This window comes from Somniosus microcephalus, chromosome 11 (genome assembly GCF_052327205.1).
Source record: "Somniosus microcephalus isolate GS21.2 chromosome 11, FLI_Smic_1.0, whole genome shotgun sequence".
Classification (NCBI taxonomy): Eukaryota; Metazoa; Chordata; class Chondrichthyes; order Squaliformes; family Somniosidae; genus Somniosus; species Somniosus microcephalus.
The window spans coordinates 165,546,510-165,558,764 of NC_140997.1; the positions used below are offsets into that span (position 1 = coordinate 165,546,510).

A 12,255-nucleotide genomic window follows, 5' to 3' on the forward strand; every position below is an offset into this window, starting at 1 on the left:
CAAGTTTGCAGAAATCACTTGGCTGTTGGATCGGAGGATCCAACAGCCAGTGTGTGAAATCTACAATGAAGATGTCAGGGACTCTGTCTCCACAGCAGCTGGAGGCAGAAACAAAGGTAAGTGAACATTTTCTAACACTTTACACTCACCTTACATACTTGCCACTCCATACTTGCACCCATCACTCACTTCTACATTGCACTTTCAGACCCCTCCGACCCCTGCAGACCTCCTACTTGTCTCCTCCATCCTGGCAGGGTTCCCCGAGGTCGGGAAGCCTGCACTTCAGATGGAAAAATGGGGCTAATCCTATTTTCTGCCTGTTAACAGGCAGTTAATAGGATTTAATCCCTTTCCTGCCTCGAGGAGACAGGACCCGGGGCAGGACGGCTTCCTGCCTCCTGGCAAAAGGGCACGGAGGTGGGCTTGCCACACGCCCCCAAATTCTGCAACTTTACCGGCAGTCCCACCTCCTCGGGGCTGACAAAATCCAGCCCCTTATCTCCGTCAGTTTTTACTTCCTCCTACAATCTTCAAGCTTTTGAAACCTAAACTTGACATCACCTAATCACTGCTTCCAGATTTACCACATCTTCAACCCTTTTCAACCTTAGTGCTTTCCTGCACCATTAGTTTTGGCCCTTCAGCCGGTTTCTTAGTTTTAAAAAGGTATCCTGGCAGTAACTACTGCGATAGATTAATAGATGCCAATGACCAGTGCACTCATATCACTCATTATTGATCAATTCTGAAGTAATCACTCTAAGTTTAGTTGTGATCGGCAATTAATTTACAGGGATTTTTCTTAAATATGGTGAGTGACATAAATAACTTAAAGCAACAACTCCATTGTGTTGAGCAGTAGATTGGACTGTTCGCCTCTTGGAAAGTGCTCTCTAACAAACTTCTCAGTGAAGATTTGCAGGTGGATATAACTCTTCTGTCACTATTGACTCCTGCAACTGGTCAGCAAGGTTATTACAGATGGCCTGTGGGAGGCAGCTCCAGACCACAATATGGGAAACCAAATCGAGTTGGGGATATCTGTGATGTACATTAGATGCTGAAAGCAGTCATGTTCTTGCAGTGCTTTGTAATGTAAAACTACTGAGAGTCCTGTAGTCTCACCCATCAACATTGGAGAGTTGTGTTTATTTTTAAGGATGCCAAACATCAAAAATAAGTCACATTATTAAACCAAAATGAATGACTGTCACTCCTGATGATTGACATTTTGGGTCTTTGCAATGCTGAACACAAACTGCATAGTCAATTACTGAAATATTTTGCTGTGTTCAATGAAAATACTGCACTTAATCCTTAACAATGTTGCTGTTCTTGTATCTACATCACAGAAAGCTGGAGGTTAAAATAAAATAAAATCTACTAGAAATTGCTGTCATACAATAATTGAGAATAATAAAATATTAAGGGGGCTAAATTCGGCTGATTTGCACCTCCCGTTCGCGCCCTAAGAGGGCACAAATCAATTAGCGCCTGGGTGCAGCTCCGCTAATGCCTCCCGTGAAACTCAGCGGGAAGTTAGCGGCTGCGTGGTGCTACACCGCCGGCGATGACATCATCGCCATGCGCAGTTCCCTGCTCGCACCCCGGCTGTAATACTGGGTGGCACCCCCTGACTTACCATCAGACGCTATGCCCGATGGGGTCAGGGGGACCTACCTGTGGCAGGGGCGGCGCTAGTTAAAGGGGAGGTGGCGGGCAGCCATTTTTGTTGCTGGCCACCTGCCAGCACCTGCCCCCGGCCCCCGTGAAGCCCCCCCCCCCCGCCTCATGGGGTGCTGGCTGCTCTCCGTGAGCCCAGCACTCATCTTGCATCCATAGGGGACGCTACCAAATTTTTACCCCTAAGTGTCAACTTTGAATAAACTTCTCTCTGGTAGGAAAATATTGGAAAATATCAAGATGATAGACCCGAAATAAAAACCGTCTTGGGGGTTTTGGCGGTCTATATTATTCATTTTCCAATGGAGCTAAACTGTGATTGAGTCATTTACATTGCTGCTGAAGAGGCATTTTAACACCCCAGGTTCACAGATTGTTGAGGAATGGAGGGACAGCTGGGACCCATAGCCTCCAATTCCTGTGCCATGTGGGAATTTCAGGATGCGTCATGTGTCCCGGAGGCCCACGTGTGCAGGAAGTGCCTTCAGCTGCTTGAACTCACCCTGAGAGTTTCTGAGCTTGAGGGACAGCTGGATTCACTGCATGTAGCTGGTCCATGGCAGGCAACGTAGGGATACATGTAGCTGGATGTTTCCTGGATCGCAGGTTGCAGGAGGTGGTCACCCCACAGACAGATATAGTTCAGAAATAGCAAGTGGGTGGCCACTTGAAGGTGTAGGAAGAGGCAGCAGTGCAGGAATCCACCGGGAGTGTGGCACACTCGCAGGTTGCAATTCAGCATTGAATACCGATGAGGGTGACCATACCTTGAAGGAGTGCAGTCCTGAGCCCGGCAACGTAAGGCAAAGGACTGCACAGGGGGGTACAGCAAAGTGCAGGAACGCAGTAATAATTGGGGATTCAATAGTCAGGGGGAACGAAAGGCAGTTCTGCTACTGTCGATGTGAGAGCCATATTTTATGTTGCCTCCTTGGTGCTATGGTAAGGAACATCACGGAGAGGGTGCAGAACATTCTGTGGGGGTGAGGGGAAAACAGTGCATAGGGAGGAAGAGGGTTGAGGTCCTGCTGTCATAGTTTAAGGAGCTAGGGAGGAAGTTGAAAAACAGGACCTCAAAGATAGTAATCTCAGGATTACTCCCAGTGCCATGCGCTAGTGAGAGTAGACAGGTTAATGTGTGGCTAGAGACATGGGCCGCAAGTTTCCCTACCTCGGCAGGTCCATGGCAGGCAACGTAGGTGGTGGGTCTGGACCCCGCTGCTGACTCCATCCCGGCCTCCAACATGACTTTCCCCTGAAACCCAGCGAGTTTCCCGGCCAATTGAAGGAAGCGGGCCTGATAGCGTTATTTGATGACGCGTCATCAGCCGGTTTCCTTAAAGGGACCATGCGCAAATTTACTTTGACATTTGTGCTGTCAGTGTTCTGCAGCATTGAGGTGCTGCAAATGCTGACAAGCACTGCACAGAGGTGCAGGGTTGCATCCAGGCTCTCCCATGAATCCCTCCATATGCTTATGGAGGGAGTTACCATGCAGGGAGGTTCTCTTCCCTTCCAGTGGGCTGAAGAGACCTCCACAGGAGACCAATGCAGCCTGGTTGAACATTGCAGAGGAGGGCAGCAGCAGGGATGTCATTAGGAGGACACAAACCTTTGAATGATCTCAGTAGATCACGAAATGTTACTGCAAAGCCACACTCAACCTCATCCTGCTGTGCCACTCATCACATCCCCATCACTCTGCCTTCCCTACCCTACTCCTGCACATCCTTACTCACACCAACTTACCTTGCACCTCCACCCATCCCTCTCTATCTACATTATCACTTCCCCATCTCACTAGCCACCCCTCACACTCACCCTCATCCTAGTCCAATCATACCAATTAACAACACACAAGGGTAGGCACTTGTGTGTTTTAGCCAATGTTCATGTGAAGTTTCTGTTAATGTGCTGTCAAACATTGAAAACTTTATTTTCAACACTTTGTTTGTACAGATTTGTGTGCACCTTTGGAAGTGGCTTAGTGAGTTGCAGTGAATGGTGAGATATAATGGTACCCACTGCAATGCTAATGAATGTGAAAGGAATGGCTTGGGCATTGTAGGGATGCTTTATGTTGTTGGTGTGGGGTGGTGCCAACCAGGCACATCATGTGGCAGCCAGGGTGTACAGCATCAAGTGAAGTAAATGTGGCCATGGTGAGGCCATCCCTGGCGTCCCGGGCAGCAATGTGCTCTGGTGCTGATGCCCTGTGTCATGTCAAATCAAAAAAAAAAAAATCAAATCAACTTTTATTGTCATTGTTAGTGCACAAGTGCAGTACAATGAAATGTAGGCTTGCAGCTCCCGAGAGTGTACATTTAGATTAAGACATTTAAACGTTCAACATACATTTGGCTTGTAATACATTAACATAAGCATAACCATAATAAAGTGCATTGGCAGATGTGCAGGCTTTAGAGTTTATTTGTGGAGTTCAGTAGGATGACTGCCCTGGGAAAGAAGCTGTTCCTAAATCTGGTCGTACGGGTGCGAATGCATCTGTAGCGTCTCCCAGATGGCAGGAGGGCGAACAGACTGTGGCTGGGGTGGGTAGGGTCTTTGATGATGGACCATGACCTCCGTAAACAGCGTTTCTGGTATATGTGCTCTATGGTCAGTAGCCGGGCATCAGTTGATTGCGGAGAAGGTTGGTGTGGCTGTTGGTACTGCTGGTGATGCTGGTGTTGGGGCTGATCATGGTCAGATTCTGAGGACCAAGGTGACAGAGTATAAAGTGCATCCATGCTGATGGAATAGATGTCAGGTGAAGTAGAGATGACAGAAGCGATCTGTGAATGGTGGGAGAGGTAATGAGGTCAGACTGCATGGAGACTTGTGTAAAGACTTGCAGCATTCTGAATCTGTAGTGGAAATGCAGTTTAGAGATGCTCATGCTTTAGGGAAGATATCTGAATCAGCTGGGAGCTTTGAGTTGACATTTGAAGCTGTCAACTCATCAGCTGATTCGATGGCCACTGACCTGCCGCCTCAGCTTCACTGACGAAGTCTAGGCATAGTGGGAAACCCGTGGGAGACCTCTGAAAGTTAAAAAACTGGGAAAATAGCATTGTGAAGTGGCTGTAAACAAGCCACTAATGATTTGAATTGGGTCCCCCGCCGCTGCCTGTCTGCTCTGCTCAGCGCTGGCAGACCCGACATCGGGAAATGCAGGTGTGCATGTTTTGACAGCGGGTTTTAAATTTCACAGCTGACCTGCCACCAATCGGGTCCGCTGAGCGCCAGCAAAATCACAGCCATGGTGTAGAAGGGAGGGCTTCAGCTCCTTGGACATTGGGACCAGTTCTGTGGCAGGAGGGTCCTGTTCAATATGGACGGGTTCCATCTGAACAGAGCTGGGACCAATATCCTTGCGGGCAGGTTAACAAGTGCTGTGGGGGAGGGTTTAAACTAATTTGTCAGGGGCTGGGCAGCAAGATGTAGTATTAAAAAGTAAAAACAAGGTGCACAGAGGACTGAGAGAGACAGTTAGAGTTAGAAATCATGCAGAATTAGGTGGGATCATAGGAAATACAAAGAGGTCTAAATTAGGTTTGGAGTGCATAGTTGTAAATGCACAATATGTGAGCTACAGACGCAAATAGCCATGTGGGAATATGATGTAGTGGCAATAACTGAGACCTTGCCTAAAAAAGGGGAGGATTGGATGCTTAATATTGCTGGGTGCAACGTATTCAGGAAAGAGAGGGAAGGAAAAAAAGGAGGGGTAACAGTTTTGATTAAGGAAAATATTACAGTGCTGAAAGAGAGAATGTCCTTGAGGGGTCAAAGACAGAATCTATTTGGTTGGAGTTAAGAAACAATAAAGGAGCTATTAAGGTACTTTGGGGGAGAAATTGGGTATAGCTCTGTTTGGGGCGCTAGTTCTGGCGAAGCGCAAAGCCTAGCGCCAGTTGCGATTTAGCGCCACCTGGCGCAATATTGGGTCGTTGCGCCCCTGAGGGTGATTGCAGCGCTAAATCAGGCGCTGCACGAGGCTCTTAAGGCGCTAACCCGGGGGCGCAACCCAATTTAGTGGCGGCGGGGCACAGCGCAGCTGCTTTCAATAATCACTTTCCCTGAGACACACTGGCGCTGGCCAGCTCTTAAAGGGGCAGGTCAATTGGCATCACCAGACACACTCACTGCCTTGTAGGCCTTCAAAGCGGTGGGAGCCTACCTGTGGAGCACCAGCCTAGCAAGAAATGGAAAGGGTGAGGCAGAGGGCGGAATGCCTCACTGATGGGGCATTGGATGCTTTGGTTGGTGCAGTGGAATCAAGGCCAAGGAAGATGGTCGGAATGTGATTTATGTTTTGGACAGTCTCCCGGGTGTGAGAGGCAGTTATGTGTCAGTGTATTAGTTTTGCTTTCTGTTGCCATAGCTTTCTCATGTTTGAAGGAACCACATTTTGTGTAATGAAACACTTTCTTCATTTACAATGGTCATGCCTTCTATTTACATGCATCTTGCCCTTCACAGGCTTGGGGGTATCAGACCGGTTCCATTCCTGTCCGTGAGAGGGGCCTAGAAGCTACTTCTGATCAGTCTCTGACGCGCAGCCTGAGAAGAGCCGCTCGCGTAGAAGTTCAGGCCAGCAGGCATCTTCTCAGCCACCGACAGAGATGTCCTGCACCTTATCTGAGGCTGCAGATCTGGCTGAAGCAGCTGGCAAAGCTCAGTCACCACCTCCTTTCTAAATCGCAGCCTTCTGACACACTGCTCCTCCGGCATGTTCATGTAGGAAAACTGCTGTCGGAAAACCCTGCCAGCGTAAGGTCTGCTGTGGTGACGTCTGTTGGCCCTCCTCCGTCTGGCCATGCCCGCCCCCCTCTCCCAGCGTCTCAGTGCCCTTTCCAGATGATTCAGCAGCAGGACGTTCCCCTCCAATGCAGCCCCCATAATAAATGCCCACAGGAAGGTTCCCCGTTGTCAAGGCTCACCAACAGCAAGGTGATGGTCAGAAGACTGAAGATCGTCTGCCTGCGCTGGCTCAGTGGTCACTGGCTCTCAGTGTGCAGCTCAGCAACGCTTTGTAGCTCTCGAGAAAGTTGTGCACCAAAAATGGCTGCTGCTTTTAAACCACACCAGTCCCCTTTAAATAACGCTCCTCCAGCCCGAGAGCGACTTGGTAAGGTCCAGGTAAGCTGTCACTATTAGCGCCAGGTGCTACGGAGGGGGGCGCCACTGAATTTCCAGTCCGGGGTGCCCAAAAGGCGTTGCACACTCAAATGACATCATAATCAGCCTGCGCCCATGAGCGGGCACTAAGATTTAGCGCTGCCGCTAAATGCACGCTCAGTATGGGGCGAGGCGCTAGGCGCCTTGCGCCCGCCCGGAAATTGGCTAACGCCCCACTTCTCGGCCTCTTTAGGCGTTAATCGGTGGCGCAACCAACCTAATTTCTCCCCCTTTGTGTATTTTATAGGCCACCAAATAGTGGGAAGAAGATAGAGGAGCAGATTTGCAAAGTAACTATGTGCAAGAACTATAGCGTGATGATAATGGGAGAATTTTACTACCCCATGGTTCAAGTACAGACTAGGTACATTCCTACAAGGGTGAATGGGAGGGCAACCAAAGCCAGAGCTCCCTGGGTAACAAAGGAGTTGCAGAGTAGGATGAAGCAGAAAAAGAGGGCGTATGGCAGATGTCAGATTGATAATACAAGGGAAAATCAGGCTGAATATAAAAAGTACAGAGGACAATTGAAAAAGGAAATAAGAGGGGCAAAGAGACAGTACGAGAATAGATTGGCAGCTAACATAAAAGGGAATCCAAAGGTCTTCTATAGGTTTATTAACAGTAAAAGGGTTGTCAGAGGAGCGGTAGGGCTGATTAGGGACCAAAATGGAGATCTATTGGTGGAGGCAGAAGGCATGGCTGAGGTACTAAATGAGTACTTTGCATCGGAAGAGGACTTTGCCAAAGCTATGGTAACCGAGGAGGTTGCTGGGATACTGAATGAGAAATAAATAGATAAAAAGGAGGTGCTAGAAAGGCTGGCAGTACTTAAAGTGGATAAGTGCGATGGGATGCATTCTAGGTTGCTGAGGGAAGTAAGGGTAGAAAATGCGGCGGTGCCGGCCTCAATCTGCCAATCCTCCTTAGATACAGGGTGGTGCCAGAGGACTGGAGGATTGGATATGTTACACTTTTGTTCAAAAAAGGGGAGAAGAAAAAACCTGGCAATTACAGTCCAGTCAGTTTAACATCAGTGGTGGGGAGGCTTTTAGAAACAATAATCTGGAGAAAATTAACAACCACTTGGATAATCATGGACTAATAAAGGAGAGCCAGCACGATCTGTTAAGGGCAAATCGTCTTTGACTAACTTGATTGAGGTTTTTGATGAGGTAAAAGAGAGAGTGGATGAGGGCAGTGATCTCATGCAGTCCTGACCACATTTCCTCCAGTGTTCCATTGGAAAATAGAGAGCTGTACTTGCCCTGATTTTCCACAGTGCTGCTGATCTCATCACCTTGAATAATTTGTACAGACAGATGAGTCACCTTGCTCAGTGGTACTGCTACTAGACATGGAGATTAAAGAGCACCACCACAAGCACTTTTTGATGAGGTGAGAAGTATTGTACAGTTTGCAGAGGAAGTGACCATGAAACACACACAATATTCCATTCATGCAAAGGCCACTGTACATTATATTACGTCAACATCTTTGGACTTGAAGTTGTGTGGACAGTACATAATGCAGCCACAGTGTGCCTGTGGCAGAGGGGCTAGATACTGAGCCCATTATCAGTGGCACTGATCAGATGAAGTGCTCTGTCCTGGATGGTGTCAAACTTCATAAGTGTTGCAGGTGCACCCATCCAGGCAACTGATTCGTTTTCCATTACACTCACGACCTGAGCCTTGTAGACGGTGGAGAGGCTTTGAGAGATCAGGAGGTGAGCCACTTGCTAGAGTATTCAGCCTCTGACCTGCTCTTATATAGCCATGACGGTGATGTGGCTGGTCCAGTTAAGCTTCTAGTCAATGGCAACTGTTACATCCGTGTGTTAATGGAGACACGGAAAGCAGGAGTTGATTTAACAACTGTTTACTGAACAAAGTCTGGAGGTGAACTAACAACACAAGACGCTACACAGGCTTATATACCCAAGTGGTCACTACTGGTGCTACAGTATACAAGGGCTTCAAAAACATAGTTCCTCTTCAAGGTACATACACTACAATTCCTCCCCTTTTAGATAAATAGTACATAACATTTTTACAAGAACAATAACATACACATTTGCTGAAGTTAATTACAAATTCAGTCCCTCTGGAGGCTTCCTGACTCGGTCCGGATAACGCCTCGGTGGTGCAGTAGGTTCTTTTGGCAAGGTCGATTCGGCTTCAATGCTAGTGTCGGGTTCATCTGGTTCCAGTATCACCGGATCGGAGGTAGATACTATGGGTATCTCTGCTTCATCACTAGGCATATAGAGTTGTGGTGTAGGTTGTCCTTTTTCGGATGACTCTATGATCTGGTCAGCATGGCACCTTATTATGCTTTCTCCAATGTCCACGGTATACATCAGCGGTCCTAGTCGTGTGCAAATAGTTCCAGGCTGCCATTTCTCGGTACGGTAGTCCCGGGCCAAAACTGGTTGACCTATCTGGAAGGTTCTAGTTGGCCTTTCATTCATGCTTTCAAATTGCCGGTTCTCTACGTCCCTTCTGACGTTTGGCTTGACCAAATCCAGCCGGCATCTTAGTCTTCTATTGAAAAACATCATGGCGGGGGTTTGGTTGGTAACCACATGTGTTGCATTCCTGTACGCAAACAAGAAGTTATCTACCTTATGTTGTTGATTTATGTCTTCATTACCCATGGCCTTTATGGCCTTCTTGAAGGTCTGGACAAACCTTTCAGCCAATCCATTGGTGGCGGGATGGTATGGGGCGGACGTGTAGTGCTTAACCCCATTGTTTTTTAAGAACTTCCTGAATTCTTCGGATACAAATTGCGGTCCATTATCAGAACAGATCTGTTCAGGCAGCCCATTCCTGGCGAATATGGTCCTTAATACTGTGATGGTTTTTTCCGTGGTGGTGGAGGACATCTTTATTACCTCCGGCCACTTGGAGTGTGCATCCACCGTGATTAAGAACATTGAGTCCATAAATGGACCAGCAAAGTCGATATGTACCCTTTGCCATGGAGATGAGGGCCACTCCCATGGATGTAAAGGGGCTTGTGGTGGGGCGTTTTGGACCTTCTGGCATCCTAGACAGCTCTTGGTCATTTCTTTGATGTCTCCATCGATACCTGGCCACCACACAAACGCTCTGGCTAAGTTCTTCATTTTCACTCCACCCAGATGCCCCTCATGAAGCTCCTTTAGCACTTTATCCTTGAGTTTGGGTGGAATCACCACTCTGGATCCACACATCAAGGTTCCTCGGCACACTGACAGCTGTTCTCTTCTTTGCGAGAATGCTGGCAACAGTGGTTCGCCATGTGCTGGCCATCCCTTCACCGTTAAATCGTAGACTTGTGAGAGAGTCGGGTCATTTCGCGTTTCCTTTTCAATGGTAGAATTTGTCACCGGTAGACATTCCACTATGGTCGAGTGGAATATCTCCACTGAGTCCACTGTAGGCGCCTCTTCCACTGTTGGCAACGGTAGGCGCGATAACCCGTCAGCATTCCCATGCTGTTTTGTTCCTTTGTACTCTATGTCATATTGGTGTGCCCCTAGGAAAAGGGACCACCTCTGTAGCCTTTGCGCTGTCATAATGGGAACGCCCTTTTTAGGGTTGAATATGGAGACGAGGGGTTGATGGTCAGTCAACAAGGTAAACTTTTGTCCGTGTAGGTAATGGTTGAATTTCTTCACCCCCCACACCAGGCTGAGTGCCTCCCTGTCGATCTGGGCATAGTTACGCTCAGCTGAGTTCAATGAGCGTGACGCAAAAGCTATCGGCCGCTCCGAGCCATCAGGGAATCTATGCGATAATACCACTCCCACGCCGTAAGGGGATGCATCGCACGCCAGTCTGATTGGCAGTGATGGGTTGTAATGAGCCAACACTTCCCTGGACGTGATCAAGCCTTTGCATTTATGGAAGGCACGTTTACAGTCTTCGCTCCATTTCCAAACTACTCCCGTTTGTAGCAGTGCGTTAAGCGGGTGTAGAACGGTCGACAAGTTTGGTCAAAATTTATGATAGTAATTTACTAATCCCAGGAACGACCTTAATTGTGAGACATTTTCAGGTGCTGCGGCCTTTACGACCACTTCAATTTTATCAGGTGACTTATGCAACCCTTCTTCGTTAATGACATGGCCACAATATGATATTTGTTTCTGGAAAAATTTGCATTTGGGGCGATTTGCTCGTAGGCCCCGTTCTCTCAGCCTCGTGAGCACCTGCTCCAAGTTGGCAAGGTGCTCGTTGTCGTTTTCTCCTGTTACAAGGATGTCGTCTAGGTAGCATTGAGTCCCTGGAATCCCTTGCAGGACTTGCTCCATAGCTCTTTGCCAGATAGCCGGAGCTGATGCCACTCCGAAAACCAGTCGATTGTACTGGTACAGGCCTTTGTGTGTGTTTATTGTGAGATACTTTTTAGAGGCCTCCTCAACCTCCATCTGTAGATATGCCTGTGCTAAGTCAATTTTGGTGAAACGTTTCCCTCCGGATGGTGAGGCGAAAATATCTTCTATCCTCGGAAGAGGATACGGCACCGTGTGAAGAATCGGGTTTATAGTCACCTTGAAGTCCCCACAGATGCGAACTTTTCTCTGTTCTTCAGATTTATCATTATTCAACATTTTCTTCATGACCGGGACGATGGGTGTTGCCCACTCGCTCCAATCTACCTTGGATAACACACCTGCTTTTTCCAAATTCTCCAGCTCTGCCTCGACGGCTGGACGAATTGCGTATGGCACCGGCCTTGCCTTAAGAAACTTGGGAATTGCCGCATCTTCCACTTTTATTGAGGCGGTGGCGCCTTTCAGGGTTCCTAGTTCCTGTTGAAACACTTCTTTGGCGTTAGCCAAGATTTCTTTTAATCGTCCAGGTATGACGTCATCATTGTTTTTTTTCTCACTGGTCAACGTCAGTGCCTGAATGGAGTGCCAGTCTAAACGTATCTTTCTGATCCATTCACGTCCCAACAACGGTGGACCACCATCTTGCAGAACGTATAAATACAACTTCTGTATTTCCTTGCCGTTGTATACAACAGGCACCCTTATTTTCCCTCTGGGGTATACTTTCTGCCCCATATATGTCTTCAAGACAATGGATGTGTCTTTCAAAGGTATATGCAGAAATAGCCGCTCGTAATCCCGTCGACTCATGACGGTCAGAGCTGATCCTGTATCTAGCTCCATTTTGACTGGGGACCCCGCTATCGTGAGGGTAACCCAAATGGTCTGGTAATCTTCTTTGGCAATTACATTATGTAATTTGAGACAGCTTAGTCTCTTGTTTCCGGAGTCGCTATCGCTCTTCTGGTCTTCGGAGCTACTGTCCGTCATCATTTGTACCTTTCTGTACTTTTCCTTATTGACCTTTTTACTGTCAGCGGATTTCTTTCCAGATCTGC

The 12,255-nt window shown here is 47.8% G+C and overlaps 1 protein-coding gene across 14 annotated transcripts in view; it reads left to right on the forward strand.

Moving 5' to 3' along the window:
• Positions 1 to 12,255, forward strand: part of chl1b (cell adhesion molecule L1-like b) — a 1,240,677-nt gene that overhangs the window by 566,914 nt on the left and 661,508 nt on the right. The gene's annotated exons all lie outside the window — the stretch shown is intronic.